This window comes from Rousettus aegyptiacus, unplaced genomic scaffold, assembly GCF_014176215.1.
Source record: "Rousettus aegyptiacus isolate mRouAeg1 unplaced genomic scaffold, mRouAeg1.p scaffold_m13_p_8, whole genome shotgun sequence".
Classification (NCBI taxonomy): domain Eukaryota; kingdom Metazoa; phylum Chordata; class Mammalia; order Chiroptera; family Pteropodidae; genus Rousettus; species Rousettus aegyptiacus.
In genome coordinates this window covers 33,737,631-33,757,356 of record NW_023416311.1, presented here as the reverse complement: position 1 = coordinate 33,757,356, position 19,726 = coordinate 33,737,631, and the positions used below count along the sequence as shown (strand labels likewise).

Sequence of the window (19,726 nt, the reverse complement as noted above, 5' to 3'; positions counted from 1 at the left end):
ACTTATTAGATTTTCTCTGCTGTATATTTACAAAACCTATGCAGCTACCGAATTCACTTCTTTGTTTGGGGGCATGTGTCCTCTCTGTGAGGCAATGACCGGCACATACTTACAGGTGGGGTGCCACTAGCAACATGAGTTGGAAAAAAATTTCCAGATAGCATCTCAACATAGGTCACCTAATTTACATTAAAAGTTCCTGACACCTAAGAACTTTGGCACAGCTTTTAGAAAACACAAAGTGTTGGTGATTTCAACAATTAAAATCTAGTCTTCAATTCTTTTGTCCACTTGAGTTTGCTAAGTTTAAGAAAATCAACTAGGTTATTGGCTCTATTTTCTGTTTTATTTTATTTTTCTCTGAAAATTGGGCCAAGATGAGGTCAAGGGGAATGGCGCCAGTCAGGTACTTACTTGTCTTGGGTACAAAATTTAGGGGGTATCAAAAAAATTTAATAATCAAGATAAATAATATTTTAATGCAGTATGTAAAATTAAAATTAATGCAAAATATCCACAATGAACAAAATATTAAAAACTTACAGGAAAACACAATCATTATTACTGATTTTTCCCTTTGCCTGAGGCTCCAATAGGGCTGGGTATAGATAACATTGTTACCAATTGTGGGACTCTTTTTTTTTTTCTACCGTCAGGCCACTCAAAGGCTTCTTAACGCCTGTGGTGGCAGGGACTGAAGTGAGAAAGCTTCCAAATACTGATATTTGAGTGCATAAAATCTTTTTCCTTCTAGTTATCTTTGTGGCTGACTCGTTTCTATTCTTTGTAACTTTTCTTGGGGAGCAGAAGTTTGATGGTAGTTTTTATTTGAGATGTGTGTCTGCTTTCTTCATGCTCTTTGTCTTATGAAATTTTAGCAACTAAAGATGTTTCCTTATGAGATTTTCTTTCTTATTATTATATAACAAATAAGACTTTCCCCCTCCTTCTCTCTGGTAATAGAAAAACTAGCCTGCCCTTGAAAAGATTTCATGGTTTTATTATCAAGCTAGCAATAAACGAAACAAACAAATAAAACTATTTAATAACATTTTAATATTAGGAGCCAGTGAGGCAGCTAACATGTTTGAGATAATAATGTTGACATTACACTATTTCTTCAAAAGTGAAACCGACCTTAGTGTGGCTAGGAAAGTAGTTTAAAACTTGAAAATGGCACATTTTATCTTTCCTAAGGGTGGACCATCTAAGAGTATTGAAGCAGATGTTTGGAATTGGGCCACCATAAGACCACTGAGGTCAGAAACACTGAGACCAGAAAAAAGACAAGCAGGGCACAATCAATAGGAAATGACATTTGCCCTCTCGTGACTTTGACCCCAAGGGCCAAGCCTGAGGGCATTTGGAGGTGGGTTGGGGGAAGGGTGCAGAAAGAGAATGTCTCAATTGGCACCCAGGTTCCTGGTATGACCCAATTAATCTAAGGGGTCCCTAATGCCCAGTCTGACAGACAGGTCAATGGAAAAAGGCTACTCCCCACCTCACTTTTGCCATAATAGCCTTTTTAATCCAGCGTCATGAGGGACTGCTTTTAAGAGCATTTGGATAGATGGCATTTTCTGCAGTCTTAGTAGTGGGAGGAGGGGGAGGAAAATCTATTTGCTGCACAGGCAGTTTTTGTGATTTTAACAAGACTCCCCCACTCCCTTCAAACCCAGTCCTGTAGGACAGAACACACACACTCGCTTGTTACCACTCGCCTTGTGGCCTCTGGGATTCCTTTCTCTTTAGCTGTGTTTCTCAATCCTTTGTATCTCTCCGAGGCAGAAGTAGCAAAAGCAGCGGGAAAATGGCAAAGGAATACAAGCCTGTGCTGTTTCTGGAACACACTGAGTCTGTGTCCACACTCCGGAGGTAGAAATTTTGCCTCAAGAAAAATATTCCACTACAGGGATTTTTGTCTCTTTTCCAAAACACACAAAAAATGGATTGACTTAAAATGTAGGCACCAAAATGCCTGACACATAGATGACCCTGACTGAAATGACCGTCCACGAAGTAAGAATATAGAGGGGTCCTCGTGATGTAAACTATGGTGGTTTTTCCACCTTTCCCACTAGGACATATACATAACACACAATGACATTTAGGAGGGTTGTATAAAAATCTCTGCTTCTTCTATGGGTAATTCCTCCCCCTTTTTTCCCATTCATCAAAGCATTTCAGGGTTTAAATAACAGAGACTGAAATTTTTATGAATATACACTTGATTTGGTCCATATTTTTCAAAAAAGTAAATCAGTTGCAACATTCAGTATTTTTACTATTTGCAGAAATAATACTCTTTTTAGCACACCTCCCTTCTAATCAACACCCTTCAGCGTGTTGAGAGATCTTGTCTTGGGGACCCAACCCAGTATCCTCTGCTCTAATATATTCATTTATACACCTATTTGATAACAGGTCACGTTATGTTCATATTTTTGGCACCATTTTGAGAAGGCATTGGGAAGCATGTTATAGGCAATTTTTGAAAACACATTTTCATTTTTTCTGTCATATCTTGTAGAAGTAGAAATATCTGCCTACCAAAGAGGGAGGGATGGATGGTACATGTTTTTCTCCAATTACTGAGAATGAATGACGCTTTTTATTGGGCTACTTAGAATATTCTTCTCTGACAGATGGAACCAAGTGAGTTTTATTCAAGAAACTAGTGGATTTTTTTTTCTTTCTAAGATGCACAGCACAAAGAGCAATTACCAATTCTCTCAATGAAAGTATGTAAGACCCTTTGCAAATGTATTAGAAAGAAGTTTCAAGAAAATGACAGGAAATTCTCTGAGTATTGCTAGCCTAATCATGTGATTGTCATCTGCTGGGTATTATTATTTTGTTCAATAGGAGATTGATATTCATAGTATGATGCTTGCTAGAGCAATAGGTTGAAAAGGAAATCGTTTCTTTTCCTACATTTTAAGAATGTTCCCTTTTGGCAGTACATAATCTCTTAAAAATGATCTAGCTTTCAGATAGCTACAAATATATCATTTAGTGCTTTTTGTATGAATGTGGGGCTGATAGATTTAGATACCAGGGATGGATTGCAGGTTTTTCATTACCATAAATCCTGTGTCACATCAGCAGCATGATGGAAGCATTTTGTTAGATAACATAAACTCATTAATCACCACCCTCTTAAACTAAGTACATAGAAAGAATTTTAAATGTTCCACATTCCAACATTTGTGAATGCCTCCACCTTTAAAAATGCCACCTTTTATTAGTTCATGCTGTAAGATAGCTTGAGTTAATTCCATGAAAAGAGACTGTGTATTAAGGGAAGAAAGGACAGGAAAGCAGGGGGAGGGGGGAAGGAAAAGAGGCAAGAAGATTAAATTCCGTCTTAAATCCAAACACGGGCTAGATTGCATGCTAGCATTAATGTCTTCGTCCTCTCCCAGAGAATGTTGGCAGACTTCCAGTTTATTAAAACAACAATCCAATGCTGATCTTCTCTTTGTATACACAATTCAAGAATGGATCATTTACTCAAACAGAGCTGTTCACTGAGGTATAAAAGCAAAAATGCATTTTAGGGGAGGTTGTTTATGACTATTGCGTAAAGCACCACACTGCTGTGTTTCATACAAGTAATCCTGATCATTATTAAGCAAAAAGAGAAAGCCACATTGTTGTTCTAAAAGCAGTAAGCCCAAGTTGGGTCCAGGCATTTAATGATGCTGCTTAAGGTTGTGAAACTGTACAAAATACAGGTGTGTCTTCCTTTCAGAATTTTTTTTTCCTGCCAAACAAATGCATTCTGGAATAAGTGTTCTCTTACTAAAAAAATTTTTTTTCCTGAAACAATGCACCACAGGGTTTATTTCACGGATGGGTTTTCCTACTGCACTTAACACTTAGCAAATCTGTGAATATTCAACTCTCTTGGCACGCATTTAACGATTAAAATGTAGTTTATCTGTTCACACATTCATTGCCAATATATGGGTGTTTATACAAGAAAAGTAATGCATGCCCAGACTTATATCTTAGTGTAAGAACACTGCCATGTTTCCTTTGTCACATAAAATTATGTAATTCAACCAGCAATTTTCAGGGTTACAAGTTCTGCAGGGTACCCAAAGAGCAGTAACAAATGTCAGACAAACAGACTTCACACTAGAAGACCCATCTCAGGCAGCAGAGCTGGCCTCTGGGATAACAGCCTGTTAAGTGGGCTTTGTTTCCAGGTAGCATTTTGTAAATCCAAATCTTTGATAATGACACAGTGTATTGAATGGTGACTGACTGAATGGTTGTTGAACTTTTAAGATATGATTCAGCACACCACTGTGAGAACAGAGCACAATAACATTAAACACCAGATGGTATTTCAAAGCCCATCAGATACACAGATCCTTTTTTTCTTCTCAACAAAAGATCTGCAAGGCCTCTCATCTAAAAAAAAAAAAAAAAATTAAAAAAAAAAAAAAGAAGAAAGAACAGGAAAGGAAAAAAAGGGGGGGGGGAGCCCATTAAGATAAATGGGATGATTTGGTTTTGTCTTGCTTGACTATTATAGGAAAGCCATCTGAATGGGTCACATTACAAACTAGACTCCAGATCAAAGGATGACTACTGCAGCGGTGGGTCAAACTGATCTGAACTGTGTCAACCAGATCAGCATGAAACCCTAAACTCTGGGCCAAGAAAACATGTCGCTCTCAAACTGAGACTTGACCACACCAATTAACCAAGGCATTTGCCTCTTTGCCTCAGAGGAAATCTGAGAGGGTTTCATTGGTCAGGCCACTGTGTGGACACACATGAGAGACTAGGATTCCTGTAATGTAGCTAATATTGTTGGATTCATGAGTAAAACTAAAGTCTCCACCAAAGAAGTCACTCCAGAGCTGCTATCAGTAGTTATCGAACGAATAAAGAGATGAGTGAAACGTATTTTGCACACACGTGATGCTAAAGAACACAGAATTCACTTCAGAGAAATCAGAGTTTGAGTGATCCTGAGCGTGTGGACAATGGTATGGAAAAGAAAGGCAATAGCTAATTTGTGTGTCAAGTTGGCTATACCACAGTGGCCAGATAGTTGGTCAAACATTATCCCGGATGTTTCCTTGAAGGTGTTTTTCAGATGAGATCAAAATTTAAATCCATGGATGTTGAGGAAAGCAGAAAGCCCTCATCCAGTCAGTTGAAGGTTTCAGTTGAAGGTTTTAACAAATAAAGACTGACCTCCTGAAGGAAAAAGGAATTTCGCCAGCAGATGGCCTTTAGACTCAAATGGTACCACTTCCCTGACTCTTTAGCCTGCTGGCACCACCCCCTCTGGTTCTGGACTTGCCAGCCTCCACAATCATATGAGCCAATTCCTTAAAAGAAATCTCTTTTTCTATATATACACATCCTGCTGCTTCTGTTTCTCTAAAAAGCCCTGAATAATACAGAGGGTATATAAATAATGAAAGCTCACAACACTTTTGCATCTGAGAACTGAATTAGCTGGTCTCGGTGGGCTTAAAGATCTCCAGTGCTAAGTTTCTGAGATAGCTGATGACTAGGATAGCACAGGACAGTGGCTACGGGATCTGGCTCTCGGGGGAGACAGATCTGTGTTGGAATTTCGACTCTGCCACTTATTAGCTATATCACTTATACAAGTTCTTCAGGATTTTTAGGCCTCAGTTTCCTTATTTGGAACAAGGAATGGTAATAAATATCTCTAAACTCTTGGAAAGGGAGTGAATACAGAAAGAACAAAGATTTTAAAAATTACAAAAGATGGGCAAAGGGGTATAAGCCACAAATAACCCCCCACATTTCTTTGTGAGAAGAGATTTGGTCGTCCAAACATAAGAGGTCGTCCCGAGCTTATAGCCTCCTGGAAGATAAAAAAAAATATTCCCAATGCAATGGCTCTACCATTCCTGTCTCACCACAATCTTCCACCACCAGCACTGGGACTGTTGTGAGAACCTTCACGAAGAAACCATAGGCTTCTTAGAGAATCTGGGCTTAGAGGAGAAGAAAGTAAAGAAACTCAGAGTCGTTGTGGCTTGAGGACACAGATCCAAGAAACACTAAGAAAAATGGCCTACTCCTGATGGAGTTCTTTTGTCCTAAAGAATTCTTCTCTGATATTCCATGAATTGGTCATTTATTTGGGTTACCATATGTCACATTTCCACAATAAATATCTCTCTTCAAAGTTCAAGGCACGTTTTGGAATTTGCTTATGTGAGGGCACCTAGGAATTGACAGTTTTGACTGGAAGATACATTATCTTCAGGGACTAGAGCATTTTGAAGGACTAGAGGGTTGGCTCAGAGGGGAGAATGAAGAGGGGAGGTTGGGTGTGCAACACAGCTCCAGGGTGTGATGGGCATGAAGGCACGAAGAAAAAGGCCTATAGATGAATATGGGGAATGCCAAAACCACACTCTTTCAATTTTCTACCCAGGATCTTCCCTGTCCTCTCTTTTTCCTCCTGGCCTGCTGCCAGGATCCAAGATGAGGACGATACTGAAAACTGTTATATATTACAGAGGCTTTGTGGGCCAGCCTAGGACACTAACAACTACATTTAAATTGCTCCAATGGAAAACAAATTCTGAGTTCAATATTGACTTATAATGACAACAACAACAACAACAACAAGAAACTGGCTGATGTGTATTTAACACGAAAATAAGGATTTACATAGCAGAAAAACCAGAAGATTAATTACAAAAGGATGCTTCTATGCAGGTTTGGATTCTCCGTAAAATCCTCATATGAAGCAAACTTTTTAGAGATTTAAATTGTGACTTTTCCTTTTCACGGAAGATTCCATGTGGCCATATTAATTATAGAGGAACAAAAATTACATTTATAGAGTGGCTTCTAAGAACAAGTTTTATGTTTACTTAATTTAATCTTCGCAAACATCTTTTGAAGTAGGTATTTTGGTCCCATTTTACAGATAAGAAAATTGAGGTTCAGAGAGGGTAAGTCATATTATTTAAGGTCACACAGACAGAAAGTGGTGGAGCGCATCATGTACACGCTTTTTTTATTCTACCATTTATATTAGAGTAGTCTCCAAAACTAACGTTTTTTAAAATTCTACCATTTATATTAGTCTATAATTAATAACTCAATATTCTTAATAACCCCACGTTCCCATTACTTTTTTCCTTTTATTCCTCAGGGCAAGTGAATGTGATTATTTATGCTGCTTAAGATCTAAAACCTAATGGTATACAACTCAACAACAAAAAGGCAAACAACCCAATTAAAAATTGTACAAAGAACTTGAATAGATATTTTTCCAATTAAGACATACAAATGGTCAACAAGTACATGAAAAGATGCGCAGCACCATTAGCCACTAGGGAAATGAAAATCAAAACTGCTGTGAAGTACAACTCCACATCTATGGGAACGGCTATAATAAAAAGAAAACAGAATAATAACAAGTGTTGAAAATGGGGAAATTGGAACCCACTCACATTGCTAATGAGAATGTAAAATGAATCAGTTTTGTGGAAAGCAATTTGAAGCTTTCTCAAATCCTAAATATAGAATTATCATATGACTCAGCAATTCCACTCCTAAGTATACACCCCAGAGAACTGAAAACAGGTACTCAAGCAAATACATGTGTACATGTACTTATAGTAGCACTATTCACAATAGCCAAAAAAGGAGAGACAACTGAATATTCATTAGTGGATAAATAATGAAAGGAGCAAGGCATAATAGGTCACATATATGATTCCATGAATAAGAAATATCCAGAATAGGTAAATCCGCAGAGACAGAATGCCAATTACTGGTTACTAGGGGTTAGGGAGAGGCAAAAATGGAAAATAACCACTTAATGGGTTTGGGATTTTCTTGTGAGTTGATGAAAATATTTTGGTACCAGATAGTGGTGGTGGTTGCAAAACAGTGTTTGTATACTAAATGCCACTGTGATTAATTTTATGTTATGTGAATTTCACCTCAATTAAAAAAAAAAATCTAAGTTCTGTTGGATGTCCCGGTTACACCAGGCACAGAGTTTGGAAAAGAACTACTCAATCAGGTTTTCAGATAGGTGACTGTGGATACAACAGCCATAGAAAATCTGATGAACTTATCACCCAAGTGAACAAAAGAAAGCATGCTTCTTTCCACCTTACCAGACACCCTGTTTCCAGTGTTTATCCGCAGATACCCTTAAATACTATCGTGGAGTGAAGCAGCTCTGAAAAATAGTCACCACGTAAAAATGGCTGTGGTATGTTTTTCCCAGACATGGCTTATCATGTAAAAACTGGACCAGACCAGCTTTCTTTTCTGACCACTCCCTTCATTCACTAACGTTCTCTCATCACTAAGCTGCTGAATTTAGTTACACTGAGGGCCTGTTTACAACGCAAGAGATGCCTGTTTTTACATTTGGTTTTGGCAGGGGCTGCAGGCATTGAAGATTTTCTGTGGGAGCCAATGGCCTAGTTTGAGGTAAATAATACGCTTTTTACTTAATGCCGTATCTCTCTCTTCAGCTGCAGTTTCCATCCTTTTTTCTTTTCAGGGTTGGGCACAGTGAAATGCTACTTTTAGAAAGATGAGGGTGTCAAAATCCCTGGCAATTTCTAACACTCATGAACACATCGCATAGGAGCAATTTAGATGACAAAAAAGAGCGCTCCTTAGTCCAGATTTACACTGTGTTTCTATTCACCGACACATCAGCAAACATTATAAATGCCTTGCCTGAGTAATGAATGGTTCTGAGCGAGTTTCTGGGCTGGCAGCAGGTTTGAAATTCTATAGAGTCAGGCAAGGGAGAAGGTGACTAAGTGTAGAATTATGGGAAAGGATTAATGAGGGGGTGCTGGCTGAACATACTGCTTCACTGTTCTCTCAGTCACTAGACTGAGGAGTCACTGATTTTGCCTCCAGGACTGTACTTTTATAACTTAAAACAAGCCTCTTTAAACAAATCTGCATCAGGCAATGTGTCAACACTTCATTGGTTTCAATAGAATTAGTTTTCTAAATGCTCTTTTCTGAAGCAATTTTTGTACTTGAAAATGCATTACAAGGAACATTTACTATAACTACAGTACAACGATATAGAATATGACAAGTTGGGTTTTAATCAGTGCAAGCTGCAACACTGAACACGTTCCACATTGATCCTCCCTCTTCCCTCAGCATCAGTGTTAATAAACCCAGGAACTTGAGATTATTTTCACTGGTATTTGCTGTAAATAATAGTCAGGACCTTAATTGTATTTGCCCAGAATAAACTGGGCTAACAGCCTTCCAAAGATGTCTAGGCAAGTTGTGATTTAATAATCTTACATAACTCTGGCCCTTTATGTACCCCACACCAAATAAACCACAAGATTGTTCTCCTTGCCAAGCGATAACACACCAGAGCTTGAACAAAGTAGGGGAAACCACACGTCAGCACTCCATTTGGCCTGTCCCGGTCAAACTCAAAACACAGATAGCAGCAGCCAAGAGTTCCTGAAAATTCAACGCCCCAAATTCTGACACATTCTGCAGGACATGCTCTCTTGATAAGATGCCTATAAATTCAAGCAGCATGAGGTCCTGCAAAATAGCAAAATATTTCCTTAATACATTCTCATTGGCCACAGCATTTGGTTTGCTTGCCATAAAAATTTTCTGAAAGGGAAATGGAAAGAATATGACCTTTCACATGCTCTGATAGTAAGAGATTGTGGGTCTTATTATAAGAAATAGGAATGAAAGTTCAGTGGGGCTTTGCCTGTGATGTCTTAAAAGTTTGCAGAGCTGTGGTGGTAGATGAATCACTCATTTATCACTGCATATGTAGTAGGACGTCCCAACTATGTTCTCTTGGACTTGCTGCAAACAATAAATAGAGACAAAGGACCTGCCTCTTCCTGGTTCCTTCTGAGATGTCTCATCTACTTATTTTCAGGAGATGCAGAGGGTCTAACCAAAAGTGTAATTTGGGGTCACACATGCCTGGGGCAGGATCCTAGCCTTTCCATTTTTGCTAGTTGTGTACATGTAAACTAATCGCTTAAATTTTGAGCCTCAGTTTTCTCATCTGTAAAACAGGCACAGGACCTAACTTTTCTGATTGCTACGAAGATGACTGCTATGAGCAGACAATGATGCCAGCTGCCTAGAATAGAAGGTACTCTGCAAATGCTAGTTGATGTTATTGTTCTTGTGATGAGTTCAAATGGGAAATCCACTATGCAGTCAATATTTATTAATCAGCTGCTGGGCACTTTGCAAAGGCTAAGATTTGGTTCCTGTATGAGAGGATTTCATAGGCTTGTTGGAAAAGTAGGTAAGTAAGCATGTGGTTCCTGGCAAAAGTGGGGAGTGCCATGATCAAGCTAGACACTGCATCCTAGTGGAGCAGGTGCATCTGGCCACGTTCTACACTAGAGACTCTGGTGGTGAAAACATGAGTTTCCAACTTGAGGCAGGTAAACTTGCAGGACTCTTTAAATCAACAGTCTTAAAAAGGGACATTTCCACATAGATTAGATTTTAACAAATTCAGAGGATCGATTGAGTGGATCTTTCCCTCCCAATTTCATTTTTTTAAATTAAGATTTAATTGTCTTTAGAGCAGTTTAAGGATCATAGCAAAATTGAGAGGAAAGTACAGCAATTTCAGACAAACCTCTTGCCTCGACAGATGCACAGCCTCCCCCATTATCAACATCTCCCACTAGAGTGAAACATTTGTTTTAACTGATGAACCTGTATTGACACATCATAATCACCTAAAGTCCATAGTTTACCTTAGGTTTCACTCTTCATAAATATGGAGTGAAAAAAAAAAGAGAGAATTAAGAAAAGGTCAGTAGTCAAAGTACCTATGCCAATTACATCAACTTTGAGCCACAAAGTTCAGTTTATACTCACAAACATGGCTCTTTTCTATGATTTTATGTAAAAGAAAGTATAGTTTTTATTTCTCCTCTGAAAATTGGACCAACGTTAGTATTCCTAGTAAGAAGGCAAAGAACTTAGCTGTCATGGTTCAATGAGAACACGAGAAAGAGAGGACAGAAGATCCCTACAAAAGTGCACATGGTTACTAAAACATCAAAGGTCCCACCCTCTTCCACAAAAATCTTACTTGATTCGATATCCCCAAGTACCAGAGGTCCTGGGATAGGTCAGTTGTCTCCTGGAAAGTTCTGTTATCGGATTCTTATTACCACCTTAAGAACTTTCGATCATTAAATAACTCTGACTCTTCCTGAAAAGACCTGTTTAAATTGGACCAGAGCTATCTGAGTCGACATGTAGAAGCCCGAAACATAAGGTTTAATCATCTGGTTAGACATTCTTGGTCCCTTTCTGGTCCGTTTCTTATAGAAGTTTTCTCTGATCACTGTATAAAAAACTACAACCCCTCCGTCCTCTCTTTTCTCTGCTTTATTTTTCTCCAGGACATTCTACATATTAATTTATTTTACATATGCTCTGTTTCTCCCACTAGAGTGTAAGCTCTCTGAGGGTAGGCATTTTTTTTTTTCTGTCTGTTTTTACTGTTGAATCTCTGGCTTTTAGAACAGGAACCTTGGGTGCGTTGAGCACGTGGGTGTTAAGGTTTGTTGAATGGTTGAATAAACTAGAGATTTATGTTGTTATAAAAGGCTGTAAAAAGTTATAAAAGGCAAGGGTCAGAGAATGGTCCTAAATGAGAAGTTGGAATAAAGGGAGTTAAATTACTTTGTATATTTAAGTAACGGTAAATTTTTAATATTCTTCTGGCATTTCCAGAGAATAGAGGGGAGACTGGACTCAGGGAAGAGAAGATTGAGAAAGATAATCTATAGGGTGTATTCCTACCTCCAGTCTCTTGCTCACCTCAGGAAACCTAGGACTTCCTTACACATAATGCCCCTATTCTGTAGCATGTGACCCACTATACAATCTCTGTCCCATCTTATTATACTTGAGAAAAGCACCTGACTTGGGGCACCAAGAAAGAAGTTTCCTGGAACACAGAATAGTCAGTATTTTCAATTTGAAGTTGTACTTTGTACTGTGATATAATTAGCTTGTCATCTTCATACCTCATCAAATACAGTGACATGCAAGAGCAAATTAAAGTTTGAGAAAATTAAAAATTATATATTTAGAAATGATACTAATAGAGTTTAGGAAACAGGACATACAACAAAATTCAAAGAGAAACAAAGTATGAAAGCAAAGGCAAAAACTCCTAAAATAAATTTGGAAGTTTTAGTATTTAATTACTAGAGAATATGGAAAAAAGACCAGGAGAGAATTATCAAAAAATAATGGAAGAACATTTACTATAGTTGAGAAAATATGAGTCTTCATTTTAAATGGATTCAATTGTGGATAAATGATCTAGACATCGTGTCATGAAATTTCAGTACAGCAAATATAATAAGACTCCAAATGCTTCCAGAAAAGAAATAAATTTTGTGAAGTTTAATATCAAAGCAATTTGATAACAACAAATAAATAATACCTTTAAAATTCTGAGAGAAAAGATTTTTTAAAGCTAGAACCATATATCTAACCAATATTTTGATTTAGTAGGAGGTGTAAATGAAGACATTTCAGGCATGGTCACAGAAAGTTTCCTTTTACATAGTCAATGTGAAAAATATACTCAACAGTATGCTCTAGAGAAATGAGGGTAAAAAACAAAGTAATAGAAGACATGAAATAAAAGAAATGGTAGGACTAACCTAAGAGTACAATGGAAAGAAATGTCAGCACGCTAGCTGCATCTCACTGAAAGCGGTGAGTTCTACCTAGTCCAAAATGCAGTATATTCCAAGAATGACATCAGGAAGAATGGAATGGATTCCCTCTATTGCTGCAAACAGCTAGAAGATCTTATTGAAAAAATGAATAAGACATAGGAAAACACTGATATTAAAGGAAAAAGTAGTGAAAGGAAAACATGGCCAAATGTGAAGCAAACTGAAAGTGTCATAATTTTGGAGCTATTAATGGAACCCAAAAAAAGATAATCCATTTGATCTTATCACAGAAAAGTGTTCCTCAGCTCCCCTAGGATTCGTCGCATTGAACCAATAGAAGTAGAAACATCATCCTACCACATAACATAGCTTTCCTGGAGAAAATAAATGTTTACATTGTTATAATACTAGTGATAGTTTTAAATATCAGAATCAAACTATACATAGAGCATTAAGGAATTACTTAAGATGTGGAACAAAGAATAAATGTAATCAACTTTTATGTGCTTAAAGCAAAGTATAGCTGACGAAAGGGAGCAGCTGGATATGAAGCAGGAGTATAGTGTAGGGTGTAGTCATAGAACCCTCGTATTCCATACCGAGATTAAGAGGTACCACTGAGAGTTGATAAGAAGAGATACAGAGTTTTAGGCATGTTATTTTATTCTCATTTCTGATGGATAGACTCCCCTCACCCACCAAAAGCAACAATTACCAAAAATTGGGGAAAAGAGAAAGAGAGGATTGAAAATGAGGGATGTGAAAGTGAGCTAATTCTCATCTGTTATGGTAGAGGATTTATAGAAAAATGTTCAAAATTGGTAAACTAAAAAATAGAGGCATGTTTTTCACTGCTATTTACTGCTGAAATAACAAATTACACCATAACCTTGCAGTTTAAAACAGTAAACATTTATTATTTCTATGCATCAGGAATTTGGAGTGACTTGGTTGGGTATTCTGGCTCAGTTTTTCATGAGGTTGCAGTCATCCTAAGGCTAGACTGGGGCTGTAAGATTCACTCCCCAAATGTCTTGCCCTCCAGCTGATAGTGGGAGGACTCAGTTTGTCCCCACAAGGCTGCTTTAGTGTCCTTATGGCATAATAGCTGCTTCCTCCTGAGTCACGCAAGATGCCAGTTATTACCTAGCCCCAGAAGTGACAACCTGTCACTTTTGCCATATCCTGGTGGTCACACAGTTTATTCTTTCTAGAAGTAGATCTTGCAAGGGTGTGAATATAAAGAAATGAGTATAACTGAGGCTCATTTTGGGAGCTGGCTGCCACACACAAGAAATGTGAGCCTATTATTTAGAGCTGTAGAGTAAGCATCAAAAATATAAAATACAGAAATGCTTAAAAGAAGTTTTGTACTATTTGATGTTTTTATGTGTGACGTTTAATTAAAAATTAGTTCTAGGAAATTTTAAAAATATAGAAAAATATAAAGTGATAAATATTACTCATAATTGTTTAACATAGGCACTATTTACCTTTTGTTTCTTTTCAGCCCTTGTTCTCTTTTCATATTAAAGTGTATATTTATATATATTTTATGAAAACATAATTATACTTTATGTACTATTTGATATGCTTCTTCCATTTGAAATTACCTTAAACATTATTTATTCTATTATATGGTCCCTAAAGATTCTTTTTAAAATATTACTTTTATATGAAGTATAATAATGGATATTTATTTTGAAAGGTTTAGAAAATCACCCGCAATTCCATTGTTCATCTAAGCCTGTTAAACTTCTGGAGACTATCTCATACTCTTTCTCTCTCTCAATCCTGATATATATCTCGTTTAAAAGTGGGAGCATTCTGGAAAACCTGATTGTAATGGCTGCATTTTATTCCATTATAAAGGTATATTATAATTTAACTATCCTGTTATGGGACATTAACTGTTTCCAATTGTTATTATAACAAGTGCTTTAGAGCAATCATTGTGTGCATTTCTTATTACTTTGGGGTAAATTATTTAAAGTGGAAACATTGAGATGAAGTTTAAGAATATTTTCAAGTCCGTTGAAAAAACACAGGGAGCTTTCCTCCTGAAAGATTATACCTACACCTCCACCAACATATGAGAATACTTGTTTCACCACGCCTTGTCCCATGTGCTGTTATCAATACATGTTGATCAGAAAAATGAGTGATGACCTAGGGAGAACTTGGACCAAACTAAAGAAATTAGATTTTAGCTCTGAGATTTAATTTAAAGAGGAAAAATCCCCAAAGCAATGAAGAATAAGACTTGTCCTTTCTTTGGCTACTCCAGTGGAATTGATCAGAAGTACATACAGGGTGCATTAAAGAAATTATTTGAAGCCGTTTGTGTTATTATTTCACAGTTCCTCCTTTATATGGTGGAATTTTTTCCTTCTCACTACTCCCATGCTAACAAACTCTTAAATTACATTTACCTTTACTGAGACATAAAGGTCAGATATAATTTACCTAATAAAACTAATTGATGAAAATCTACTCAGTGGAAAAGATGCCAGGCTTGAAAAGCTAAGAACATTCTGTCTCTGCCTCTGTGCTGCTCTCAGCATGTTTTAAATACAATCCAGCATTTGTTAACGGGTATCGCATGTCGCCATCTTTAAATGACCTTATCCATCTTATCACCACAATTTTGAACTAAGGGAAAAAAACCCTACCACCTAATGGCCCTGAATGATGCTGCCTGTCATATTAACCATCAGCACCCTTGACATGATCAGTAATTCTTAGACATTTTGTTATTTTACATGGAAAATTTATTTATTAGATTACAATGAAAGTAAAAGTCCCTTGAAAAACATTTCTCCCAAATTTTATCTTCTTGGCCTTCTATACAACAGTAGTGAAGAAAAAGAAATTATTTGATGAATTTGATCATTCTAGATAATCAAATCCAATCACTCACTTCTAGAAATGGATCAGGAGCCTTGTGTTCTCATTTCAAGCTCTACTCCTCATGAGTTTTGCCCCTTCAGAGGTACCTACCCCCCAACCCCCAAGTTCTTCCCTCTTGCTCTCAATTTCTTTATCATATGGGACAGAAAATATCTTTCTTAGCTAATTCTCAGAGTTCCTTTAAGGATCAAATATATTTTAAAACTCTTACTTAATAAGTAGTATGTTGGTGTTGGGAGTTAGAAGCACAATTTAGGCCTTGCAGTTTAATTTTTTAATTTAAAAAATTTTTCAAGCTCGAATTAACTCAATTGTCTTGAATTACTAGAAACAGGCCAAGAGGACTAAATCCAGTTTGCCTACTACCATAGACTTTTATAGTTTAATATCTATTCTCTTTTGCTATTAAAAAATTTTTAATGCCAATTTGACTAAGTGCAAAATGGCTTAAATTTATAGTATTTTATGAATGATAAACTTGTTTTTCTGTTTGTCTCACTGCAATCCTTCAATTTCTTTTATGTACATTTGAACAATGAAGGACTTTTTAACCAGTTTCACTAGAGACTAACTTTTTTTTTGTTTGTTTCTAACAATTAGTATTTATTAAACCTCAGCATTTCATTGAGAATTTTCCCAGCTAACTTACAAATCAATACTAAACAATGAAACACAAGATTATATACCAATATTAGTACCCAATATGATCTGCTAGAAGTCTGCCATTTTATTTCTTTCAAGGACAAATTCCAGTAACCCAGTTAATCATATGATTGTCTGAAGATAATATCGCTGATTTCTCTGTGTGGCAACATTGATACTGCCTTCAGAACCTTTTCAAATGCCTGTAGAAAAGCCAAAATCCTTCAAAAGCATAAGTTATCTATGTGTAATTTAGTAGAGATTCTACAGGGCAGATACTACAAAGTAAAATCATACAGCTCCCAGGTAACAAACCAACCTCCTTGAAAGGCAAATTTGATATCTCTGTATCTAGAGCTCCCATTTGTCCACATTACTTGCCTGCTCGGGGTCTTCTGATAATCTTACTTCTAAAAACTCATAGCATTTGCCCTGAAAGGAGTCTTTCTGTTAAGTTTCATTTACCATGTGAGTAGTGGGGAATTCTGGTGGAGTTCTGGTTCTAAGGTCTTTACACTCTGTCTTTCTCCTGACTCAGTTTTGAAATCAAAACTGAGCAGCGACACTCTTTCTATTTCTGCTGTAGTAATCCTACTCTTCTCCATAGCTAAGGATGCTTCTGCTTGCATAGGTAATACATTGACATGAAAAAGGAAAAAAAACAAGAATATGTTTTAAGAACTATTATCATCATTATGCTAAGATATGAGTAGTCTCATTTGGCAGGAGGTTAAGATGCTCATCCTGGTATCCTAGAAATAAGAATGTGATCATATTTAGACACTTGTCTTTCAGGCAGTGGTTTGAATCTCACTGGGGGCAGATATTGGGGCTTTTTCAGTTCACTCTTAACAAAAGTTGATCTTGCCTCCTAAAAGAATTAATTGGTGAAGTGACATGAATTGGAATGTGGGGAGCAGATAAAATGGCTAGAAAAGACTTGTAACAGGCTAGGCTCCAAGTAGCATGGAGTCAGCAGTAATACTGGAGAATAGTAAGAGTAGCAGCGATACTGTGAGAAGGGAGCCAGGAATGAGACAGAGATAGAAACCTACAGGCCTCAACAATTACTAGATGTAGGAAAGGAGCACAAAGAGTAAGAGCTAAATTTGGTTCCTAAGTTTTGAACCTGACTAATGATGAGAGCAACAGTGAAAACTGGTAAATTATATAGAACAGGATTGTGGAAAGTGTAATTCTTGGTCCAGGCACATTGATTTTGAAGTGTCAATGGCTTAGCAAATATCTGTAGCCTATAAATGGAAACCACATTATTTATATTTAGATTTTAACATTTTGCTTTAAAATAGTCCACCAGCGCATGCTAGAAATGTTCTGATTTTTATTTTCTTTTGTGCTTTTTCCTGTGCTTATCAGGCTTTCCTGACAAAATGAAGATCTACGGCCTAAGGATACGAGTTGCTCATCCAAAGTAATGTCAGATTTAGGAATGTATGATTTCCAGAACTGGAGTACTAACATCACCCAGATGTTTTAAAACTGTGGTGTTAAATTCGCCCAGATGTCTCTAACTGCATATAGCTAGTCTTACATTCTTTGCTCATCTTGTGTGTTCTATTCATTTAATCTGCTATAAATCAATATGGCTTTGAATTTTTAAAAGGACATTTTCAGAGATCCAATGATAAGAATGTGGAGAAAGTGGACTTCTTAAAGATATTCTTAGATTTCAGAATAAAATAAATCAGTGAATAACAGAAAACCCTAGAACTCTGGGACCGAGAGGATACTTAGGGATAATCTAATTCAGTCTTTCGTTTTACAAATAATAAAACTTAGGTTTTGAATATTTAGGAGATGTCGTGAAGACATAGAACAAGATGTGGCAGAGCTAGGATTAGGCACCAGGAGTATTTGGTTTAACATTTATACACGTGGATTTCGAAAGACAGTTTTATTTTTCTTTCTGCATTTTAATGAAAATATAATGACTCTTCTATCTCCTCTCTTCCACATCAACCATTTCTTCCCCTTCTATGGGGCAATTTACATCTGCGTACACATATACTTTTAATTCTTTCATGAAAAAGAAAGTTTATTTCAACTGACATAACATTCAACTTTGACTATAGCCATATTTTTTTGTTTTCCTTCACAGCAAATCTCTTATAGAGATTTACTATATACTCAATCTCTGCAACTTTTCTCCACACATTCTCTCTCTCTCTATTTTTTTTAATTAAGGCAAAATTTACATAACAGAAAATTAAACATTTTAGAAGGATAAAAATTCTATGATCATGTCATTAGACGCAGAAGAAGCATTTGACAAAATGCATCCATTTATGATAAAACCTCTCAGCAAAGTAGGGAAACAGAGAGAACATACTTCAACATAACAAAGGCCATATATGACAAACCCATAGCTAACATTATACTCAACAGTAAAAAGCTGAAAGCTTTTGCTTTAAGATCAAGAACAACACAATAATGTCTACTTTCACCACTTTTGTTTAATTTAGTATTTGTTGTCCTAGCCATAGCAATCAGACAAGAAAAAGAAATAAAAGATATCATAAGTGGAAAGAAGTAAAACTGCCACTATTTGCAGATGACATGATATTATATATAGAAAACCCTAAGGATTCCACTAAAAAACTATTAGACCTAATAAATGATTTCAATAAAGTGGCAGGATACAAAATCAGTATTCACGTTGGTTGCATTTATGTATGCCAGCAACAAGCTATAAGAAAGAGAAATTAAGAAAACAATCCCATTTGCCATTGCTTCAAAAAATACTTTGGAATCCATTTAACTAATGAGGTAAAAGATCTACTCAGAAAATTACAAGGCATTAAAGAAAGAAATTAAAGAAGATACAAGTAAATAAAAGCATATATCATGGTCCCGGATAGGAAGAATTAACATCATTAAAAATGTCCATAATACCCAAAGAAATCTAAGGATTCAATGCAATCCTTATCAAAATACCAATAGCATTTTTCATCGAACTAAAACAAATAATCATAAAATTTATACGAAACTACAAAAGACCTCAAATAGCCAAAACAATCTTGAGAAAGAACAGAAATGGAGGTATCATACTATCTGATATCAAACTATACTACAAGACTATAATACCAAGACATTATTGTATTAGCATTAAAATAGATATAGAAATCAATGGAATAGACAAAAGAGGCAAGAATATACAATGGAGTAAAGATGGTCTGTTTAATAAATGGTGTTCGACAAACTGGACACACATTCAAAAGAATGAAACTGGATCACTTTCTTACACCATATGCAGAATAAATTCAAAATGGATTAAAAATTTAAATATAAGACCTGAAACGATAAAATTCGTGGAAGAAAACAGACGGTAAACTCTTTGACATTGCTCTTAGCAACATTATTTAAAAAATATTTTCTCAGTTGAGGGAAACAAAAATAAACAAACAAATGGGACTATATTATACTCAAAA

At 36.4% G+C, this 19,726-nt stretch overlaps 1 long non-coding RNA gene across 1 annotated transcript; it reads left to right on the top strand.

Annotated features, from left to right (window-relative positions):
- The first annotated feature begins 8,381 nt into the window (after nt 1–8,381).
- Nucleotides 8,382–17,903, top strand: LOC118606808. The gene is made up of 3 exons (XR_004952637.1): nt 8,382–8,469; nt 10,072–10,150; nt 17,655–17,903. It is a non-coding gene; the product is annotated as an uncharacterized LOC118606808 (long non-coding RNA).
- The last annotated feature ends 1,823 nt before the right edge of the window (nt 17,904–19,726 follow it).